We start from the raw sequence: 10168 nt of genomic DNA on the forward strand, positions 1-10168 counted from the left end.
CTCTCACTTCCCTCTTAGTCATCTGTGATGCTGGCTAAGGGAGCTAGGCCAGTCAGCAGTGACCTGTTGCCCTTGGTTTATTATAAGCAAACTGTTCACAAGAAATGAACTTCTGTTGTTTTATAAATGATATGCATCACAGAACACAGAATAATATCAAAACCACATTAGTTTTTTCATACTTGCTTCATTGACCCCAGGGGAAGAGGGGAGAGCAGGGAGAGGACTTTCTCTTTTTTTAAATACTAATTATATTGAGGTATAAAGAACATATAGTAAGTTCACAGACCTTAAGTATACAGTTTGATGAGTTTTGGCAAATATGTATACCTGTGGAACCAACACCTCAGTCAAGATATAAATACTTACATCAGCCGGGCGCAGTGGCTCATGCCTGTAATCCTAGCACTTTGGGAGGCCAAGGCAGGTGGATCATGAGGTCAGGAGATCGAGACCATCCTGGCTGTCTACTAAAAATACAAAAAATTAGCCAGGCATGGTGGCACGTGCCTGTAGTCCCAGCTACTCAGGAGGTTGAGGCAGGAAAATCGCTTGAACCCGGGAGGCAGAGGTTGCATTGAGCCAAGATAGCACCACTACACTCCAGCCTGGGCAACAGAGAGAGACTCCGTCTCAAAAAAACAAACAACAACAACAAAAAAATACATCGACCCAGAAAGTTCCTTCTGTCAGTAGCAGTTCACGCCCCCATGCCCCAACCCTTGGCCTCCCTGCCTTCCCATCTCCACTCCCAACCCTCACTGCTCTGATTATATCACCATTGTTTTGATTCTTCTGCTGTTGATCTTCATAAAACCAGTATATTTCCTTTTGTGTCTGGTTTATTTTCCTCAGAATAATGTTTTTAACATTTATCCATATTGTTATGTGTATCAGTCGTTTCTTCCAGATTAGTACTCTATTGTATGGATAGAGCCTATTTTGTTTACCCATTTCCTGTTGACAGACATTTGGTTTGTTCCCAGTTTTGGATTATAATGAATAAAGCTGCTATGAACATTCTTGAACGATGAACATTTTTGTGGACATATGTTTTGATTTTTTTGTGTAAATACCTAGGAGTGAAATTATTGAGGTATGGTATAGGTTTATGCTTAATTTTACAGAGTACTTAAACTTGATTCTTTTATTTAAAATTGTGATAAAATACACATAACATAAAATGAACCGTCTTAACTGTTTTTAACTGTACAGTGCAGTGGTATGAAGCACATTCACATTGTTGCACAACCATCACCACCATCCATCTGCAGAATTATTTTTATCTTGCAAAACTGGAACTCTGAACCAGGTGCGGTGGCTCACAACTGTAATCTCAGCACTTTGAGAGGCCGAAGCAGGAGGATCGCTTCAGCCCAGGAGTTTGAGACCAGCTGGGGCAATATAGTGAGACACCGTCTCTATAAAAACAAAATAAAAATAGACCAGGCGCGAAGGCTCATGCCTGTAATCCCAGCACTTTGGGAGGCCATGGCGGGCAGATTGCCTGAGCTCAGGAGTTCAAGACCAGCCTGCCCAACATGGTGAAACCCCATCTGTACTAAAAATACAAAAAATTAGCTGGGTATGGTGGCGTGTGCCTGTAGTCCAGGTTACTCTGGAGGCTGCAGCAGGAGAATCGTTTGAACCTGGGAGGCGGAGGTTGCAGTGAGCCGAGATCGTGCCACTGCACTACAGCCTGGGCAACAGAGTGAGACTCTATCTCAGAAAAATAAAATAGCCAGGCGCGGTGGCTCATGCCTGTAATCCCAGCACTTTGGGAGGCTGAGGCAGGCAGATCACGAGGTCAGGAGATTGAGACCATCCTGGCTAACACGGTGAAACCCCGTCTCTACTAAAAATAAAAAAAATTAGCTGGGAGTAGTGGCGGGCGCCTGTAGTCCCAGCTACTCAGGAGGCTGAGGCAGGTGAATGGCGTGAACCCGTGAGGTGGAGCTTGCAGTGAGCCGAGATCATGCCACTGCACTCCAGCCTGGGCGACAGAGCGAGACTCCATCTCAAAAAAAATAAATAAATGAAATGAAATAAAATAAAATAAAAATAGCCAAGTATAGTGATACACGTCTGTAGTACCAGCTACTCAGGAAGCTGAGGTGGGAGGGTCACTTGAGCCCAGGAGTTCAAGGCTGCAGTGAGCTTTGAGCGTGCCATTGTACTCTCCCTGGGTGACAAAGCAAGGCCCTATCTAAAACAAACAAACAAGCAAACAAAAAACCCCAAAACTGGAACTCTGTATCTATTAAACAGTAATCTCTCATTGAGTGGTGTTAAGAGTAAAATTTTTTTTAACAAAAGAAAAAAGTAAAAAGTAAATTTTGAAAAAAGAATTAAAAAAAAAATCTCCATTACCCCCTCCCCCAGCCCCTGGCAACCACCATTCTACTTTCTGTCTTTCTGAATTTGACTACTGCACATAACCTTATTATAGGTGGAATCAAACAGTATTTGTCTTTTTGTGACTGACTTATTTCACTTAGGATAGTGCCCTCAGCTTTTAAAAGGAAAGACATTTTGATATATGCTACAACATAATATTCCATTGTATGTACATACCAAATTTTATTAACGAATTCATCTGTCAATGAACATTTGGGTTGCTTCCGCCTTTTGTCTATTGTGAATAATGCTGCCGCGAACATGTTTAAGTCCTTGCTTTCACTTTTTTGTGTATACACCCAGAAGTTGAAATGCTGGATTATATGTAATTCTATTTTTAATATGAGTGACTGCCATACTGTTTTCTATAGTGGCTGCACCGTTTTACGTTCCCACTAAGAGAACATGAGTGTTCCAGTTTCACCATATCCTCACCAACACTTATTTTCTGTTTTGTTGGTGGTAGCCATCCTACTGGATGTAAACTTTATTCATTTTTCGAACCTTTTTAATATGGAATTTTCAAACACACACAAAAGATGAGAGATCTCCAGGTACCCACCACAAGCTTTAATAATGATTAACATTTGGTAGCAGATGGACAAAGATATACCTTCTCTATAGCAGCTATAAGATCAGGGACAAACAAAGATCTATTTGGAACTGCCAACTAAGAATGGTGTTTTGTAGGCTGCCTGATGAATAAGGTTAGATAACTAATGGCCAGTCTTTCAGCCTGTGCTCAAGGGATAGGATAACAATAAAGCATAGTTGGTGAAGGAGCAGCAGATAAAGGTCACAATCAATAGGCCATAAGAGAACCCTCACTATCACTTACCATTCAGACGATTCGCTTCATATTCTAACAAATTATTTTCCTTTCATAAAAGGAAGCTGAAGCTTTTATTTGTGTTTGTGGTGCATGTGATCCATGAGAGGGGACTCAACCAGGTGCTATGTGTGAGTAGTACTTAATCCGACAGTATTAGTGGGCTGGCGGGCTTTCCTGGTTACATGGGAACCCTAGAAACCCAAGCCAAGCACGAAAGCCAAGACTGAATTCTCCAGTAAGTCACCTGGTAGCCTTGACATGCTCATGCTTAAAAAAGAGCCAGTGACCCATTAATAGGAAGCTCCTGAAATGAGTCCTCTGAACATCTGCAAGTATGGTCAGCTACACCTGAGCTGAGACTTGCCTGTTTCCCTGCCAGGAAATCATGGGCTCAGAAATGGCAGGCACCATGTGTATTAACTATATTTCCTTACTTTCTGTCTTCTTGATGTTCTAGCATCAGGTGCCTCTTTGACCTAAGAGACTTCCCCTCCTAGGACTAGCTAATTCCTAGAAATATCAAACCACTCCCCTGTAAGCATGCCATTCCTATGCAAACCAACCAATCCAGAGCCCATACTCGAAACCACTTCCTTTACCTGGCTCTTCCACACCAGAGGGCAATGTTCCTCTGTCCTAATCATTCCCAGGGCTAGATACCAGATAACTACAAATGCTCCTTGACTTATGGTGGGGTTACATCCTAATAAACCCATCATAAGTTGAAAATATCATAAGTTAAAAGTACATTTAAATCAGGTGTGGTGGCACATGCCTGTAGTCCCAGCTATCTTGGGAGGCTGAGACAGGAAGATCACTTGAGGCTGTGGTGCACTATGATCATGCCTGTGAATAGCCACTGCACCCCAGCCTGGGCAACAGAGTGAGACCTCATACCTTAAAAAAAAATTAAAAAACAAGCTCTCACCAGTCGAAGATGAGGCAACATAAGCAATAAGCACTAAAAAGAATAATGACTGCAAACCAAAATAAATAAGAAGATAAAAGTCCACAAGTTTATAAATAAAAGGTTTTATTTAAAAGCCCACAAGTAAAAAAGAGGAGAGAAACGCTAACTCCTAACTCTGAAAATTAGTAACTAAAGGGAAAGAAGCCTTCAACAATTTTTTTTTTTTTTTTCTGAGACAGAGTCTTGCTCTGTCACTCAGGCTGAAGTACAGTGGCATAATCACAGCTCACTGCACCCTCGAACTCCTGGGCTTAAGCAATTCTCCTGCCTCAGCCTCCCAAGTGGCTTGGACTACAGGTGTGTGCCTCCACACTCGGCTGATTTTAAATGTTTTGTAGAGATGGAGTCTCACTATATTGCCCAGGCTGGTCTCCAACTCCTGAGCTCAAGCAAAACTCCCACCTCAGCCTCCCAAGTAGCCAGGGCCATAGGTGTGCACCACCATGCCCAGCTAATTTTCCTTTTTTCCATTTTGTAGAGATGGGGTCTCGCCATGTTGCCCAAGCTGTTCTCCAACTCCTGAGCTCAGACAATCCTCCCGCCTCGGCCTCCCAGGTGTGAGCCACTATGCCTGGCCAAAAAGTTTTTAATGAAGTCCCCCTGGGGCCAGGCACTGGTTTGGGCACTGAAGATTCAGCAGTAAAGTAAAATAAATTTCCTCATTGATCTTGTCAGTGACTCCTTTGCATGCTTGCTTCACACTATATTTCAAGGTAACCAAATAGTTGTAGTTAGAAAAAGTTCCATCTTACAGAAAACTTTCAGCTAATAAATGTAGAGGGAATGATAAAGTTAGAAAAGTAACTATATTTTAAGTCCTAATGAAACAACAGACCCACACAACAATGACCAACGGATGAAAAATATCAGGTGAAACACTTATACGGAAACTGTCAATGGCAAGATTGGGCTGTAACCACCTGAAACCACTGACCAATCTCGGCATTACTAAAACAGGGCTGACCAGATAGTCTGTGATTCTGATGTAAAGCAATAAGAAGTACATAGCACCACCTTTTCAGTAGCCAAAACAGTTAAACCTGAATCTAATCAAGCCTTTAGAATTACCTTTACGATTGGATGAAATATGGAGAGCAGAGGAACAAATTCAACAGCACAAAAAGGAAGAAAACAGATAAATCTAGAGTGGGCCACGTTCTACAAAACTGAGCTGGTTTCTTGGTCAAGACAATAGCATGGAAAAAAATGGGAAGTAGGCAAAGGGACTCCTCTGGATTGAATGAAATTTAAGAGACACAATAGCCAAGTATGATGTGTGGACCTTGTTTGGATCTAGATTTGAAGAAATCGATTGTAAAAAGTAATTTTTGAAAACAAATAGGGAAATCTGAATATGGGCTAGGCATTAGTTTTTACCAAAGAATTATTATTAGGTGTGATAATGGTACTGTAATTATGTAAGATTGTAATTATTTATATTGTTTTTACAGATAAAAATAAGACCTTCAGTGCTGAAGAAGGGCACAGTGGCACATGGCACAGCACAGCATCTACATCATCAGTCAAATAAGAATTCTTTTTTTTTTTTTTTTTTTGAGACAGAGTCTCGTTCTGTCGGCCAGGCTGGAGTGCAGTGGCAAGATCTCGACTCACTGCAACCCCTGCCTCCCGGGCTCAAGCAATTCTCCTGCCTCAGCCTCCCGAGTAGCTGGGATTACAGGGGTGTGCCACCATGCCCGGCTAATTTTTTTTGTATTTTTAGTAGAGACGGGGTTTCACCATGTTGGCCAGGCTGGTCTTGAACTCCTGACCTCAGGTAATCCACCCGCCTCGGCCTCCCAAAGTGCTGGGATTATAGGCGTGAGCCACCGTGCCAGGCCCAGTCAAATAATTCAAGGCAGCTGTCAGGCTAAAGTTCGGCGAGCGACACGCGGCTGGGCGGCGGGAGGAAACGCGGCGCCAGGCCGGGCGCTGGAGATGGTCCCCGGCGCCGCGGGCTGGTGTTGTCTCGTGCTCTGGCTTCCCACAGCTTCCGTATCCATGATTATTTGTACTTTCAAGTGCTGAGTCCTGGGGACATTCGATACATCTTCACAGCCACACCTGCCAAGGACTTCGGTGGTATCTTTCACACAAGGTATGAGCAGATTCACCTTGTCCCTGCTGAACCTCCAGAGGCCTGCGGGGAACTCAGCAGGTTTCTTCATCCAGGACCAGATCGCTCTGGTGGAGAGTGGGGGCTGCTCCCTCCTCTCCAAGACTCGGGTGGTCCAAGAGCATGGCGGGCGGGCCGTGATCATCTCTGACAATGCGGTTGACAATGACAGCTTCTATGTGGCGATGATCCAGGACAGTACCCAGCGCACAGCTGACATCTCCGCCCTCTTTCTTCTCAGCCGAGAGGCTACATGATCCGCCGCTCCCTGGAACAGCCTGGGCTGCCATGGGCCATCATTTCCATCCCAGTCAATGTCACCAGTATCCCCACCTTTGAGCTGCAGCAACCGTCCTGGTCCTTCTGGTAGAAGAGTTTGTCCCACATTCCAGCCATAAGTGACTCTGAGATGGTAAGGGGAAACCCAGGAATTTTGCTATTTAGAATTTGGGAATAGCATTTGGGGACAAGTGGAGCCAGGTAGAGGAAAAGGATTTGGGCGTTGCTAGGCTGAAAGAGGGAAACCACACGACTGGCCTTCCCTTCCCCAGGCCCCCCAAGGGTGTCTCAGAAGAGGCAAGAGACAGGCCCCAGGGCTTCTGGATAGAACCTGAAACAAAAGGCACTGAAGGTAGGTGGCCTGAGAGCCATCTGTGACCTGTCACATCTCACCTGGCTCCAGCCTCCCCTACCCAGGGTCTCTGCACAGTGACCTTCACAGCAGTTGTTGGAGTGGTTTAAAGAGCCAGTGTTTGGGGACTCAATAAACCCTCATTGCCTTTTTAGCAATTAAAAAAAAAAGGCAATAAAAGGCATAATACAGGTTTTAGAAATTTATATTTATAATGGGTTTGATGTACAATAAAGATACATTAGTTATTAAACAAGGTATAAAAATACTCAATTCAAGGATATGGAAAAATAATGAAAAAATAACAAAATAGGAAGAATTAATTTTAAAAAGCAGAAGCCAATGAAATAGGAAATAATAATACTGATATATAGGCTGGGTGTGGTGGCTCATGCCTGTAATCCCAGCAATTTAGGAGGCCAAGGCAGGAGGATTGCTTGAGCCTAGGAGTTGGAGAACAGCCTGGGCAATATAGGAAGACCCCATCTCTACAAAAAATTTAAAATCAGCCAGACATGGAGGTGTGTGCCTGTAGACCCAGCTGCAGGGGAGGATCACCTGAGCCCAGGATCCTGAAGCTGCAGTGTGCCGTGTTTGCACCACTGCACTCCAGCCTGGGTGACAGAGGGAGACCCTGTCAGGAAGGAAAGAAGAGAGGAAGGAAGGAAATAATAATAATAATATATAAATGCAGGAACAAATTATTTTAAAAAGACAAAAATAATCTGTGGTGAGCCTAATTAAGAAAAAGAGAAAGCCCATGAGAGAGGGAGCATAACCTGAGATACAGAGAAAACAAAAATGCTAAAAAATAACTCAATAAATTTGAAAACCTTAATGAAAAACTCCCTAGGAAAATTTGTTAAAATTGAAATTAATTCAATATGTGTAAGATAGAAGAAATGGAAAAGTTGTCAAAGAACTACCTAAAGTGAAGCTGGGTGCGGTGGCTGACACCTGTAATCCCAGCACTTTGGGAGATTGGGGGCGAAAGGATCATTTGAGCTCAGGAGTTCAAGACCAGCCTAGGCAACATGGCAAAAACCCCATCTCCACCAAAAAAAACCATTAAAATTAGCCAGGTGTGGTAGAGTGTGCCTGTAGTTCCAGCTACTAAGGAGGCTGTGGTGGGAGGATCACTTGAACCTGGAGGTCAAGGCTGCAGTGAGTTGTGATTATCCCACTGCACAGCCTGGGTGACAGAGCAAGACCCTGTCTCAAAAAAACCAAACCAAAATAAACCGAAAAAAAAAAAACCTAAAGTGACACCATCCTCATTCTTTCTTAAAAAATGAATTATTGGCCGGGTGCGGTGGCTCACGCCTATAATCCCAGCACTTTGGGAGGCCAAGGCAGGTGGATCACGAGGTCAGGAGATCGAGACCATCCTGGCTAACACGGTGAAACCCCATCTCTACTAAAAATACAAAAAATTAGTCGGGCGTGGTGGCGGACACCTGTAGTCCCAGATACTCGGGAGGCTGAGACAGGAGAATGGCGTGAACCCGGGAGGCGGAGCTTGCAGTGAGCCAAGATCATGCCACTGCACTCCAGCCCGGGCGACAGAGCAAGACTCCGTCTCAAAAAAAAAATTATTTTACTGATGTATAATAGGTATACATAGATTTGGAGTACATGTGATTAATAAAGTTCAAATTGGTGTACTTGGGACATCCATCACCTTAAATATTTTTCTTTACACTGGAAACATCCAAGCTATTCTCTTCTAGCTACTTTGAAATGTACAAGATTACTGTAAATTATCAAACACTAGGTCATATTTCTTCTATAAAACCATATATTTGTATCAGTTGATCAACGTCTCTTCCTCGTCTCCTCCTGATACCTTTCCTGGCCTCTGGTAACCATAAATCTACTCTCTATCTTCATGAGATCCAATTTTTTAGTTTCCACATATGAGTAAGAGCATGTGATATTTGTCTTTCTGTGCTTGACTTATTTCATTTAGCATGATGACCTTTAATTCCATGTTGCTACAAATGACAGGATTTCATTTTTATGGCTGAATAATATTCTATTTTGTATATGTACCACATACACATTTTCTTTTTCCTTTTCTTTTTTTTTTTTTTTTTTTTTTTTTGAGATGGAGTCTCACTCTGTTGCCCAGGCTGGAGTGCAGTGGTTCCATCTCAGCTCACTGCAAGCTCTGCCTCCTGGGTTCACGCCATTCTCCTGCCTCAGCCTCCCGAGTAGCTGGGACTACAGGTGCCCGCCACAACGCCCGGCTAGTTTTTTTTTGTTTTGTTTTGTTTTTGTTTTTTGTATTTTTAGTAGAGATGGGGTTTCACCGTGTTAGCCAGGATGGTCTCAATCTCCTGACCTTGTGATCTGCCTACCTTGGCCTCCCAAAGTTCTGGGATTACAGGCGTGAGCCACCGTGCCTGGCCCACATCCACATTTTCTTTACCTATTCATCCGTTGATGAGTACTTTGATTCCATATTTGAGCTATTGTGAGTAGTGCTGCAACAAACATGAGAGTGCAGATACCTCTTTCGTATATAGATTTTCTTTCTTTTGGATATACACTCAGTAGTGGAATTGCTGGATCATATGGTAGTTCTAGTTTTAGTTTTTTGAAGAAACGCCATACTGTTCTCCATAGTGACTGTACTAATTTACATTCCCACCAACAGTGTACAAGGGTTCCCCTTTCTCCACATCCTCACCAGCATCCGTTATTGCCTGTTGTTTTGATAAAAGCCATTTTAACTGGGGTAAGCTGACATCTCATTGTAGTTTTGATTTGCATTTATCTAACGATTAGTGATGTTGAGCACTTCTTCATGTACCTGTTGGCCATTTGTGTGTCTTCTTTTGAGAACTGTCTATTCAGATCTTTTGTCCATTTTTAAATTGGATTTTTTTTTCTATTTGTTTGAGCTCCTTGAATATTCTGGTCACTAACTCCTTGTTAGATGGGTAGTTTGCAAATATTTTCTCCTATTCTGTGGGTTGTCTCTTTAGTCTGTTGATTGTTTTCTTTGCTGTGCCGCTTCTTAGCTTGATGTAAGCTCACTTGTCTACTTTCGCTTTGGTTGCCTGTGCCGTTGAGGTCTTACACAAAAAAAAATTTGCCCAGATCACTGTCCTGAAGAAGAAACTGTCTCCAGTTTCTTCTAACAGTTTCACATTAAAGTCTTTTTTTTTTCTTTAAGACGGAATCTCGCCCTGTTGCCCAGGCTGGAGTCCAATGGTG

The 10168-nt window shown here is 43.0% G+C and overlaps 1 pseudogene; it reads left to right on the forward strand.

Moving 5' to 3' along the window:
• Positions 1-1177: 1177 nt before the first annotated feature.
• LOC129397387 (protease-associated domain-containing protein 1-like) lies at positions 1178-8861 on the forward strand (annotated as a pseudogene).
• Positions 8862-10168: the final 1307 nt, after the last annotated feature.

Source organism: Pan paniscus, chromosome 2 (assembly GCF_029289425.2).
Source record: "Pan paniscus chromosome 2, NHGRI_mPanPan1-v2.0_pri, whole genome shotgun sequence".
Lineage (NCBI taxonomy): Eukaryota > Metazoa > Chordata > Mammalia > Primates > Hominidae > Pan > Pan paniscus.